This window comes from Vulpes lagopus, chromosome 8 (genome assembly GCF_018345385.1).
Source record: "Vulpes lagopus strain Blue_001 chromosome 8, ASM1834538v1, whole genome shotgun sequence".
NCBI classification, from domain to species: domain Eukaryota; kingdom Metazoa; phylum Chordata; class Mammalia; order Carnivora; family Canidae; genus Vulpes; species Vulpes lagopus.
In genome coordinates this window covers 83,094,202-83,106,528 of record NC_054831.1, presented here as the reverse complement: position 1 = coordinate 83,106,528, position 12,327 = coordinate 83,094,202, and the positions used below count along the sequence as shown (strand labels likewise).

Below are 12,327 nucleotides of genomic sequence, written 5' to 3'. Positions count from 1 at the left end.
GAGCTGGATAATCGCTGAGTTCTATCCACATTCTTTTGCACCTGAAGGTGGACGTGGGGCGTCCTCAGCAAGGAGGAATGAGTCTGGGTTGACTGAGCTGCACGCCTGCTTGGTTTCATCTCAGGCCTCGGAACAGAATCAGCAGAGTCTGTGGCGTGATGTGTACCGTGGGGCGGACTCCTTGCCAGGGGCTTGGCAGTGCCGTGCTAGGGCCCTGGGGTCCTTAAACTGGCGGTGCGCCGTTCTGCCTAGAGCAGCTCTGAGGGTTCCTCCCACCTAGCATATCTGCTCATTTACAGATGCTGTAAGCTGTTATGCTAATGTAACTTGTAAAACACACACAAAAGTAGAACTTGAAAAATAAGGAGACGTGGTCCACCCACGAGGGACAGAAAGGAATCCCCTCAACCTGAGAAACAACTATGAGAGCCCATAGCTCGCGTCACACTCAACGGGAGAGACTGGGAACTTTTGCCCTCCCCTCAGGGATGAGACCAGGGGGTCTGCTCTCACCACTTCTATTCAACACCACCCTGCAGGTTCTAGCTGAAATTATAAAGCCATTACGAGAAAACACAGTCGTCCATGTCCATGACCTTGGCGGGACAATGATCCCTTAGCCGTGATACCAAAAGCATAAGTCACAAAAGGAAAAATGGATCATTTGGGCTTCATCAAAATTAAAAACTTTCATGCTTGAAAGGACATCGTCAAGAAAGTACAAAGACAAAGCTCGGGATGGGAGGAGATCTTGGTAAGTCGTGTGTCTGATAAGGGACTAGTATACAGAATATATAAAGAATCCTATAATTCAGAAAATGAAAGACCCAAATAAAAACAGCCCGAGAACCCAGATACTTCTCCGTAGCAGATGTGCACATGGCAAGCAGCACATGAAAGGATCCTCAAGATCATTAGTCATCAGGGAAATGCAAGTCAAAATTAACAGAAGACCCCATTTCACACCGAGGCTGGCTAAGATACGGAGGGCGGGTCCTAGGAGCGGTTGGCGAGGACGTGGGGAAGCGGGGGCCTCCGTGCATTTCTGGAGGGACCGTAAGTGATGGATGCAGCTGGTTTGGAAACCTCTCAAGATGTTAAGCGCATTTAGAAACAGCAGCTCCCCTGCTAGGCGTACACCCACGAGAAACAGAGACGCGTGTCCACACAAGAACGTGGACGCAAGCGTTCATAGCAGCACTATTCATAATATGCCAAAGAGGTGGAAACAACCCAAATGTTGAACGATCGACATACAAATGGGTAAAGACAAGGTGGCACATCGATATAATCAAATGCAGTTTGGCTCTAAAAGTGAGTGAACCACCGGTAATATTCTAGATCATCGATGGACCTTGAATAAAATATGCTAAGTGCAAGAAGCCAGACACAAAAGGCTGCCAGGGGCGTGATTCCATTTACGTGAAATGTGCAGAATAGGCCGGTCCTTAGAGACAGGAGGTAGTTCTGTGGTTGCCAGGGCTGGGTGTGGGGGGTGGGGAGAATGCTAATACCGTTTTTTGAGTTTTTTTAGGGTGGTGGTGGTGAAAATGTTCTAACGTTAGCGGTAACAGTTGCACGACTCTGAGTGTACTAAAAACTGCTGGATCACGCATGCTGACAGGAAGAATTTACGGCCTCTGATCTAGCTTAATAGGAGTGTTAAAAAAAATAAGAGTGTTATAAAAATAATGATTAAAAGACCACGTAATCGAAGGTCTAGATTTTCCTCTTTCTCCCCAACGCACCATCTACACATGCCACACGTTGGAGACTTGAACACACGACGCTGACCAGGTAATGGTCCGAACCATTTGCGACGACCAGGCGAGCTATTAGCACAGGTTCCTGCTGCTGTTTGGGGGCATCTAATAGAGAAGTTTCAGACCTTTTACTGATTAATGAGAAATACTGCAACAAAGAATGGCATGTTTTTGATATTTGGAAATAAGGATTCTCAGGGCCCCAGGAGCGTGTACGTGTTTATACCGGTGAGCACAGAGGATAGGAATGGAGAGAACTCCCCTCCTCCTCCTCTTTTTTTAAAAAGATTTTTATTTATTCGACAGAGAGGAGAGAGACAGAGCCAAGCAGGGTGGAGGAACCGAGGGAGAGGGAGACACAGATTGTGCACTGAGCAGGAAGCCTGATGTGGGCCTTGAGCCCAGGATCCAGGATCATGACCTGAGCTGAAGGCAGACGCTTCAGTGACTGAGCCCCCAGGTGCCCATCCCCTCCCCTTCTATGTTTTTGCAATTTTGGTTTTTTGAGGATATCTGGTTAATTTCAGATAGGATACATGAATTTGTGGAAAACCCTCAAAGCTTTCAAATGATTTGACTAAATTGACTATAAGTAAAAATAATTTATCTGCTTACCCTGGGAGGCCCAGCTGCTGTTTCCCTTTCTCTAGGTTTTAGGTCATCCAGATTTTTCCTTGTCTCCTTTCCTGTCCTTAACAGAAAAAGAAGGCCAGGAACGGAGCGGCAGACACCGTGGGCAGGGGCACAGCCGTTTGCGGGGAGCCCCGTCACAGGCGGGCCCACTGCTGGGGCTCGGGCCCGTGCGCACCACCGACTGCCAGCACCACTTGCAGGTGACCATCGCAGAGTGCGGTCCCTGAGCTCGTTAAGGGAAGTGCTTGATCCGTTTCTCCTTCCATTGCCGAGCTCATGAGAAGTGCCCCGGACTTAGCTGAGTTTACTCAATTCTTACTGGCTTTCCCCTCGCTTTTGATGAACTTTGGTGCCTGATTGCTTACTCTGGAGTCGCCCCCCGTTACACAATATTTAGGAGGCTGGCGTTGCATTGTCGGGAAGGATGAGGTCCAGGGTGCACGAGGCACTTCTGTCGTCACCACGGCCCTGCGAGGGCGGTACCCCTCGTCGCCAACCTCACAGAACAGGCGGTGTGCCCAAGTCACACAGACGGCGCCGGCCGTGGGGCAGAGGCTTGGGCTCCCACGTCCATGGCCACGGCCTCGACCACGGGGCCAGCCGGCTCCGCCACGGTCTGCTGAGCCCAGAGCACATCCGCGGCTGCTTCTGGGGTCAGCGGGTGATTGTCCTTACACCTGGCGTAGTTTTTCTCATCATCCTAATACTTCTAGTAACTAGGCAGAGGTGTGTGTGTGTGTGTGTGTGTGTGTGTGTGTGTGTGGCTGAGAACGGTCACATAGGAAAACAGCTCAGCAGCCCAAGCCCGGAAAGCTGAATCGAGTAGGAGGAGAGGCTCGTGGCCCTGCTCCGTGGGGCTGCTGCTGTAGAATTGGCGGGAGGGCGGGCGTCGGGCCAGCTCAGGCCCCATGCTGCACCTGTGCCACCGTGTGCACTTGCAGGGCCCCGGCCCCAGACACGATCCCTGCTCCCTCCGTGCCGTCGGTCAGGGAGTCTCTCAAAGACGGGCGCCACGCACTCCAGGGGCATTTTCACAAATGCAGATAAACCTCACGGTGGAAATGTTTATAAATCAGATGAGAATTGGGCTGGAGGCACAATGAAGTCATTTCTGTGCCCGTGTGCCTGCCTGTCGCCTCTGGGAAGGTGGGAGCCAGGATGCAAGGCACCCTGCTGTGCGGCCCCCTCCCCGGCGTCAGCCGTGGAGCGGGACACATTTTGGAGGAAGACGGCCGTACGTGCCATGGAGCAGGTGTTCAGTGGATATCCAGCAAATGGATTAATTATCAGTTTCCTATTAATTAATTAGTGAATGACATGACGCATGAAAGAGGCCAGCCTCTCTTTTGGGTCAAATATATTGAAAATTATGACTGCTATTAGGTGCCGGGGGCAGTAACGTCTGAAGCAGTCACATGTGAACCCTGTGGGTCTGTCACCCTGTGCCTCTTAAAGAGAAACAGGCCTCAGAAGAGTCAGAATAAAAAGAATAAGAGAATATTTGCTTTCATCGTGTACACACGCACTCCGTGTGCACACGTGGACATTTATCGTCATAATTCACACCTGTCAATCCAGCTACTTTGATACAGATTCCTTCATTAAGATTTACAACCTTAACAGATGAGCCCTTGAGATTTCAAGGTGGATTATTTTCTGTGATTTTGCAGCTTTCCTTTTATAAGGAAAGTCGCCTCACGAAGCCAAACACATTTGCACAGAGTTAACATTAGCTTCACATTCGACCGTTTGGTTTCTCTACAGGATGCGTGGAACTTTTTTGTGCAGCTCCAGTGTGGAGGACGTCGTGCTCTCATTAACAAAGAGTCTTTATTTTGCGGGTCTTAGTCCTCTCCCCTCAGCTTTTACCTGACGCTAACACATCCCTATAACGGTGCAGTGAAACGTATCATAATTATTTGTTTTCATTCCAAACCGTTCCACAAGTTCAATTCTGAAATTTTCACGTGACTAAGGATCATTCGGATGACTTTGTGAAAATGCAACCCGAGATGTTCTGATGTGGCAAGTCTAGGCCGAGTGCCCAGTATCTGCATTTTAAGATGTGATGCGCAGGCAGATGCTATGCTGGGAATTACTGGGGCACAATTTGGGGAACCCATTGACCAGCCGTGAGCAATTCCCAGGAGGGAGGTCTTTATCCTATTCACCTGTGTATTCCTAGCACCTGGCACATCACCTGAGGCAGCATATGCTCATTAAATACTTGTAAAATGGATGGAAGGATGGGTGGATGGACAGATGGATGGGCAGCTGGACAGATGGATACATGGATGGTAGATAGATGGATAGATGGCTGGCTGGATAGATGGATGGATGCTAAGATGGGAGGATGGATGCACTGATGGATGAATGGATGGATGGCTGGATGGCTGGACAGATGGACGGATGGATGGATGTATGGAGGGATGGTGGATAGATGGCTGGCTGGCTGGAGAGATGGATAGACGGATGGGATGATGGACAAATGGATGGAAGGATAGATGGATACATGGATGGACAGATGGCTGGCTAGGTGGATGGAAGGATGGACGGATGCTAAGAGGGGAGGATGGATGGACGGATGGATCCATGGAAACCAGTCTCTTTGCAAGTAGGCCTGACAGTTTACAAGCCATTTGTTGAGCTATGAACAAACTCTGGCAGTCATTTATGTCTTTTCTCAATTTAGGGAACATTTTGATATATCTTAAATCAGAATAAGCAAATTTCTGCCTAGATAAGATATACTCTCTCGCTTCCCCCCCCCATTTTAAAAATCATCAAAGCAAAATTCGCACATCCTGATTATCTCATTGTTTTTGTAAGTAGCTCTTGCTTTGTTTATTCCATTTAGTGCATACAAGTCAGAGATACGTTTGCATCACAAATAAACTGCCTTCCAAGTGCCTTAACACTGATTTTGGATTTGAATGGGACTAAGTGGGTCTTCACATTTGGCTGTGTGGTTAATAGGACCATTCATAGTGTGTTTCTACGTATCTCCGGGACAAACGTAAACATAATTAACTCTTATTCAAAAGCTATTTGGTTGTAAAATCTAGTGATTTCTAAACGTGTCCCCCATATTAAGAAACTCCGATACACAAACATTCTAATTTGTGGAATGCCTATAAATTCAGCACTGACTCATTTCAGAATCATCCTTCGCTTGGCCTGGGGATTCAGGGCAGGAGGCTCCCAACAGTGGGCTTCTGTGAGAGACTTAAAGGTTGCTGCTCACTCTGCAATAATCCGACGGGCCGGAGGGAGTGCCGCGGCACCTCCACCAAGGCACTGGCCTCACTGTGCCGTTCCTGTGGCCCTCGCTCACGCGCTGTGACTTTAATGACTTCGTCACGCCCACCCTCCGCTCACCAGAGCTCTAAATACTCAGAGCCTAGTTAACGCTGTAAGCATCTAAAGGCTGGTTTTCGGCTTCTCCAGCACCTCTGTCCCTTGAGATTCCGAACACACCGTGGGAGCCCTCTGGATGCTCGTTAAATGAATACCCTGGCCGCGGAAGGCGGCTGACCGCAGCGGATGATGTACGAGCGCGCACGGCTGTGGAAATGAAGGGTTTGAGGGCTCCTTGGAAATTTCTTCTTGTTATAAAATAAGAATGACCTTTGCAACTCCATTTAGGTTCAGCTCCTGGTGACTTACGAGGTGCTCTTCACGGAAAAGACATTTCCTGCACCCTGCTCCCCCTCCGAAGGCCACGGGAGTTCTCTGTAGGAAAAAACCCGCCCCTTCTGAGCCCGCCGAGGGTTCCCCGCGTCAGGTGAAGTTTATGGCTGTCCTTAGTGCCAGGAAGAATTACACCCGCTCCTGTGTGCTGTCCTCGGTGGCCGTGGCCTTTGTGTCCCGTGTGCCGCCTCCCTCTGCCGCCCGCCTCTCCCCGCAGGGGGCGCCCACGTAGCGGGCACAGGGATCTTCGCAGGACACTGGGAAGCAGCAGCAGCAGGTCATGTAACTCAGAGTCTTTCCTCCCTCTCCCGTGAGGGCCTGTCCGGGAGCTTTCTACGGAGCGTGAGCCGACCTTCCCAGGTACGTGAAGGGGCCCCCCGTGCACGGCGCTGGGCCGGGGTGGGCTTGTGGCCCCGTAAATCTAGGAGCTGACCGCGCTGCTGCGCCGGGGCTCGGGCCAGGCACCGCGGAGCAACGGGTGGCCGGGCGCCGCGACGGGGACCTAGAGGCTCCAGTTCCCGCGTGTTGAGGCGAGTGGCCCGTCGAACTTCTTCCGACCACCGGTTTAGGTGATGCCGTCCACCCCTCCCGCCTGCCGTCCCTCTCCTTGTCTCTCCGCCCTCGTCGAGGGGGCGCCGTGGGCCGTTAGGACGGGGCCTGGCACCCGCTGTGGGGTCGGGGTTCCCGCCGTCCATGCTCTTGCACCACGTTGCCGTCACTATCTAGCTCCCATCTCACGCGCCAGGACACGTTAGGGAGCGAGTCACGGAGTCACTCAAGGCAGATGCTGGGACACTTAATCGCAGGCTAGAGTCTGCTCTCAGCCTGCTTGGGACCCGGGGCCCATGCGGGCCTTGTCTGGGCTTTCATGTTGCCACCAAGGGAAGGCGCACGTCCTGCAGTATCTGTTCAGGTGAGGAGACTTGTGGGAGCCAGTCCACACGGGGGAGCCCGCGGAGGGCGGAGGCTTCCAGACCCCCAGGCACCTCCTGGGCACAGGAAGGCCGACACACGGTGACAGCCACGTCTCCGCCAGCCGTGCCAGCCATGCCAGCCGACGAGGATGCGGCCTGCACCTTCCGGCTCACTCACCGGTGGGAGGTCCTGGCGGCTCCCATGCCCCGGCAACTGCGCTGCACATACTTTATCCTTTTATCAGTCGTTCCTCGCGTCCAATTTCCATTCTTCAGATCACATTAATAAAATGCTCACTTTAACCTCCCTCCCAAATTCCTCTATGGGGAACATACAGAAACAAGAAAGTCAGGTCTGACTGGTGGTGTGAGGGCTCCTCTAGAAGGTGCGGAGTTTTAACTCGCGTGGGTTTTCCACTTGGGACGGCCGGCCGGACGAGGGCTCCTCCAGGACAGCCAGCCACAGTCGGGCCTGCAGGATGCTGCTCCCCGGGACCCAGCCCGGTGGATGGAGAGGCGGGGACCTCTGGCTGAGTGGACACGGAGCCGCCTTCCTCTCCTCCCCGCCAGCGAGACGGTTCCAGGCTCTAAATGGGCACCCCAGGCACGCTCCCCACTGGTCCGTGGGGTCCTGGGCTGTGTGCCGCTGTGTGCTCATCCTGCTGCCCACTGGGTCCCGGCCCACGTGCTCGTCGCCATCACCTGCAGCCCCCGCGGGGGTGCAGACGCTGGATCCGAAGCATCGTCTTCTCTTGGGATCCCTCTGGTCCTTGCCTGCCCGGCTCCCCGATGGCTGGGTCCCTCCCTGGCAGCCCCAGGGCCGGCCCGACGGCGTCACCGGACACCCAGCCCACAGCGGCCTCCAGTCAGGGCTCACCCTGCGCCCCAGGGAACCCGCACATCAGGCTGGAGTCTGCAGCGCTGCGGCCAGGCGAGGGTCTCTTGCACTGTCTGCCGGCTCCGGCCTCAGCAGAGCAGCGTCCCCCAGGTGCTGGCCGACCACGTGCGGCTCAATCAGAGCCCCCCACCAATTCACCAGCGGTTTGTAAACATGCTCCATCGGCCCCAGCCTGGATCTTCGCTGCTTTTTCCTTCCTATGCCTTCCTGGACCCTTTCCCAGGGAAGTGACTTCGGGTCTAGACTGCTGTTCCTGCGTGTGGGGCCCGCGGAGCTGTAGGACTCTGTCCAGACGACACCCAGGGCTTGCCCCAGGCTGGACCCGTGGCCGCTGGCACAGTCCGCCCTGGCTGTGCCTTCCTGCATCCCCAGAGCCGTGTGGGAGGGCGCGGGCATCTGCTTTGCGCATCCCCGGGGGAACCGGCGTGGACAGCGTCCAGCCATCTCAAAGCCACGTGGGTGTGATTTATTTCCACTGCTGTTTTCCAATTTACGCCTATTTAAGGTCTGAGGGCCCCAGCCCTGCTGAGTTGTTGCGGCGACAGTAATTAGCGGTTTCGCGTTGGGGCGGTTAGGAGGCCACCCTACGGACAGAGCGCGGAGAAACACAACCTGGGAAGCAGCCGGAGGCGGCTGGGGGTGACCTTGCGGTTTGGGGAAGGACAGCGCGGGGGCCTATTAGCGTCCCACCGCACAGCTGTGGAGAAGGCCCAGCGGTCCCCCCGGCCCCATTCTGCAGCTAATTCCGGGGGCAGGCTCCATGAAATGGGGCTGCGCACCGCCGCTCTGCTCCACATCGGCTGCTGAACGCAGAAACTTAAAGAAAAAAATAATTGCTCCTGTCCATCGTGTCTTAGAGTCCCAGGGTTCCTCCTGCCTCAGCCACAGTGGCACACGCGGGACCCGAGTTGGGCAAGGACCCCCGAGGATGCCGTCGGAGCAACGCACCTGCAGGAACACGTTTAGGTGATTCTCCCTCTTACTCTAAGGGAAAGACTAATCTTTGAGACACGTGGAAATTAAAACAAAGCAAAACAAAGTTAAATACAGTGAGTGTGAGAGAGAAGCTCACTCAAGTCAGTAAATGTCCTTGTCTTCACCGGAGGAGCTGTTTCCTGAAATCACGCAACTTTGACCCACTCTCCTTTTACAGGCGTCGCCGGGAGAGCCGCCTTTGCTATTGAATCTAATGCTTTCGTGAAGTCAGCACTTCTCGTGCTGGGGGTGGGAAGTAAACGCCTAACAGAGAAGGATTTTGTGACTTTATCTTACTTTATGATAATGCTCCCAGGGAATGAGCATTTGGAGGTCACCCTCCAATTGTGATGGGGTCACCTCCCGACCAGCCCATTGTAAGTTGAAAACATCCTTACGTCCAAAATGCCTCTAACGCCCGTGACCTGGAATGTGCCAGCTGGGCCCGGCCGACCTGGCTCGTGCTCACAACCCTCATGTCGGCCTGCGGTTGGGACAAGGCCCCTAACGCGGAGCCTGCTTGATGTACGGGTGTTGATTGTCTCACATGGTGTGTTGAAGGCGGTGCTCAACCTGAAGAATGGATGGCGGTGCGGGTGCAGGACGGTGGTCCCTGTGCCCTCGGTTCCTCCTGTGATCGCAGGGCGACTGGGAGCTGCTCACGAGCGAGGACCGTCCCGCCTGCCGCTGGCCCGGGGCGAGGTCTATGTTCAAAGTTCACAGGATGGCATCTGCTGAACGTGCACTGCTGATGCGCCCCCATGAAGCCTAGACACGGTCACGGCGAACCATCTCAGGTTGGGTACCATGTGTGGATCCTGACACGGTCTCTTCATTCCTTGCAGGTAAGCTACAGGACCCCTGTGCGGAGGAGGGGCACCAGGCACAGGCCAGGGAAGGGGCCTGCTGCCTCCGGGTCTATCGCTGTCCTCAGCAACGGACTTGCAGAGTGCGCAGCCTGTGCGATGTCCTAGCCTCCCCCCGAGGTCTGCACCGCGTCTTAGTGGAATACAGTCTTGGTCTGAGACCTAAAGCCTGATCTTGGGAAAGCGAAGGAAGGAAACTAGCCCAGTTCTGAGAAACGCGCCCGATAAAGGAATCGGTGAAAACCCGATCCCGGAGGAATCTCAGCCTCGGGTTTTCATTCTGCAGAGGCTACTGCTCTTCAGTGGAGGCAGAAGCAAGTGTGTGAAGATTTCCTTTCCAGGTGGACAGCGTGGAGGGGCACGCGCTCCACACCCCAACAGGGCCGGTACTTGGGCCACCAGCACGGGGCAACGGCCACCCAGACAGGGTCCCCTCAGGCCTAGAGCTCGGGGCACAGGGCGGCTGTGCTCCCCGCACGGGTGCTGGGGCAGATCAGGGCTGGGGCATGTGGTCCTGTGCTCGGGGCCGGAGGGTGCAGGTGAGGCGACCTGCAGGGTCCCGATCTGCACACCGGCACCTGCTGGACAGGTGTCTCGCGTGGGGCCCACTGCGGCCTTGGAAGCCGCTCCCTGTGGGACCGCGTGGGACCACATAGGAGCTTCTCCTTCGCCCGTGTCAGTCCACGGGAGGCTTCCCGCAGAGGGCGCCCTGAGCGTTCACAGCCCGTGGAGACGTGCCCGGGGACCCTCCACACTCACCCCTAGCGAGGCAGGGTGCCGACCTCCCCGCGGGCCCGGCAGGTCCTCCACGGGCTGGCTGCCGGGCTGCCTGCGCTCTCCGTCACCCTACTCCGCGGCCGGCTCTAGGGGACCGGCTGGGCTGCCTTCCTGGTCCACTGGCTGCTACTCAGCAGGGGCAAGGGCGCTGCCCCGCCCCCGCCCCGGGTCGCCTCAGCCAAGGAGAAGGCCTGGGCCGCAGCACGCAGACCCCATCCGACCGCCAGCCCCGTGGGCGCAGGGGGGAGGGGCAGAGGCCAGGCCGGGGGCGCTCCTGGGCGGTGCTCGGACACGCGGGGCCCATCCTGCGCAGGGCCGCTCTGCCCTCCATGTCGGCAAGGCCGAGCCACAGACACCGAGACGCGCACAGAAAGGAACAGGATGAGGGGGGAGGGGGGAGGGGGGAGGAGGGGGCAGGGCCCGTGCACCCCCCCAGGGGGTCGGGTGGGTCATGGAGGTTAGGGGCAGCACACCTGGACAGGTGGGGGAGGACGGAGCAGGGGTGGGGGATGAGGAAGCAGGGATGGGGAGGAGGGAGCAGGGCCGTGACCCCCAGGACAGGGGTGAGGAGAGTGCAAGGCTGTGCACCCCTTCCTCCCCTCAGGGGGTCAGGTGCGTCATGGAGACTATGGGCTGCATACCTGGACACGTGAGGGGGGAGGTGGCAGGGCCGTGACCCCCAGGACAGGGGTGGGGAGGAGGGAGCCGGGCCGCGCACCCCCCCCACCCCCGTGCTCAGGGTGGGTCATGGAGGCCGCGGGGCGCGCACCTGGACAGGTGAGTGTGGGGTGAAAGGCGGGGCCGGTCCAGGTGCCTCCAGGTGCTCAGGAGCTCCAGGGCCGCGCAGACAGAGGCCGGGGCCGCAGCGGAGCAGGAATTCCCGCTCGGGGCTCGCGGTGGGTCCAACCCCGAGCCCCACCCGCCGCTGAGCCACAAGCCGGCGCTGGCGCCGTCCTGTCGCGGCTCCGCCCCGGGGTCTGCGGGGCCGGAACCCAGGGGCACGGGGCCCCCGCTGGCCCCGCCCCCCCCGCTGGCCCCGCCCCCGCCCCCCAGCCCGCCTGCTCCCGCCTGCGGCTCCAGGGGCACCTGGACCCCAGCGCCTGGGGCTGGGGACCAGGCATGGGCCGGCCACGCACGTGCACGCGCACCGACCTGGGCCCCAGCGTGAGCCGCAACTCCGCGCGGCCGGGAAGTGACCACCACGTGACTGCGATGTGACCGCTGTGTGCCCACCACGTGCCCACCGCGTGCCTGCTGTGCCCACCACGTGCCCACCGTGCCCACCACGTGCCCACCTCGTGCCCGCCACGCCTCCAGCCGCACCTGTCGCCGAGCCCTCCGCCCCGCGCATCCTGGGCCTTGCGTCCCCCAGGACACGGGATGGGCGGGCTTGGGGGCCTGTCCCCAAAGCCCAGTGGGTCCCTGCCCCCCACGAGCGCTGACGGGCTTGCTGGAGGCGCGGGGCCCCCGCCATAACCCCTGGGACGGCCGCTGCCCCCCGTGGCCCGCTCGCCAGGCGGATGTGGACGCTCTGCACACTCACAGGCTTGCTCTCTGCGGACGCCGGGAAGTCGCTCCTGGCGACGAGGCCGAGGCCGAGGCCGGGGTGGGGCAGGGGGGGTTGGGGGTGGGGGGTCGGCCGGGGGGTGGGGGGTCGGTGTCTGGCCGGGGTGGGGGAGCAGGGTCGGTGCCTGGCCGTGGCACGGGGGGAAAGGGAGGGGCGGGGGACCGGGAGTCAGTGCCAGTTTGGGGTGGGGGGGGCGTCGGCGCCCGGCCGGGGCAGGGGGGGCGAGGGGGTGTCGGTGGTCAGC

At 57.8% G+C, this 12,327-nt stretch overlaps 1 protein-coding gene across 2 annotated transcripts in view; it reads right to left on the bottom strand.

Annotated features, from left to right (window-relative positions):
- The window catches only part of ADARB2 (adenosine deaminase RNA specific B2 (inactive)), a 339,341-nt gene that overhangs the window by 70,430 nt on the left and 256,584 nt on the right, over positions 1–12,327 (bottom strand). The gene's annotated exons all lie outside the window — the stretch shown is intronic.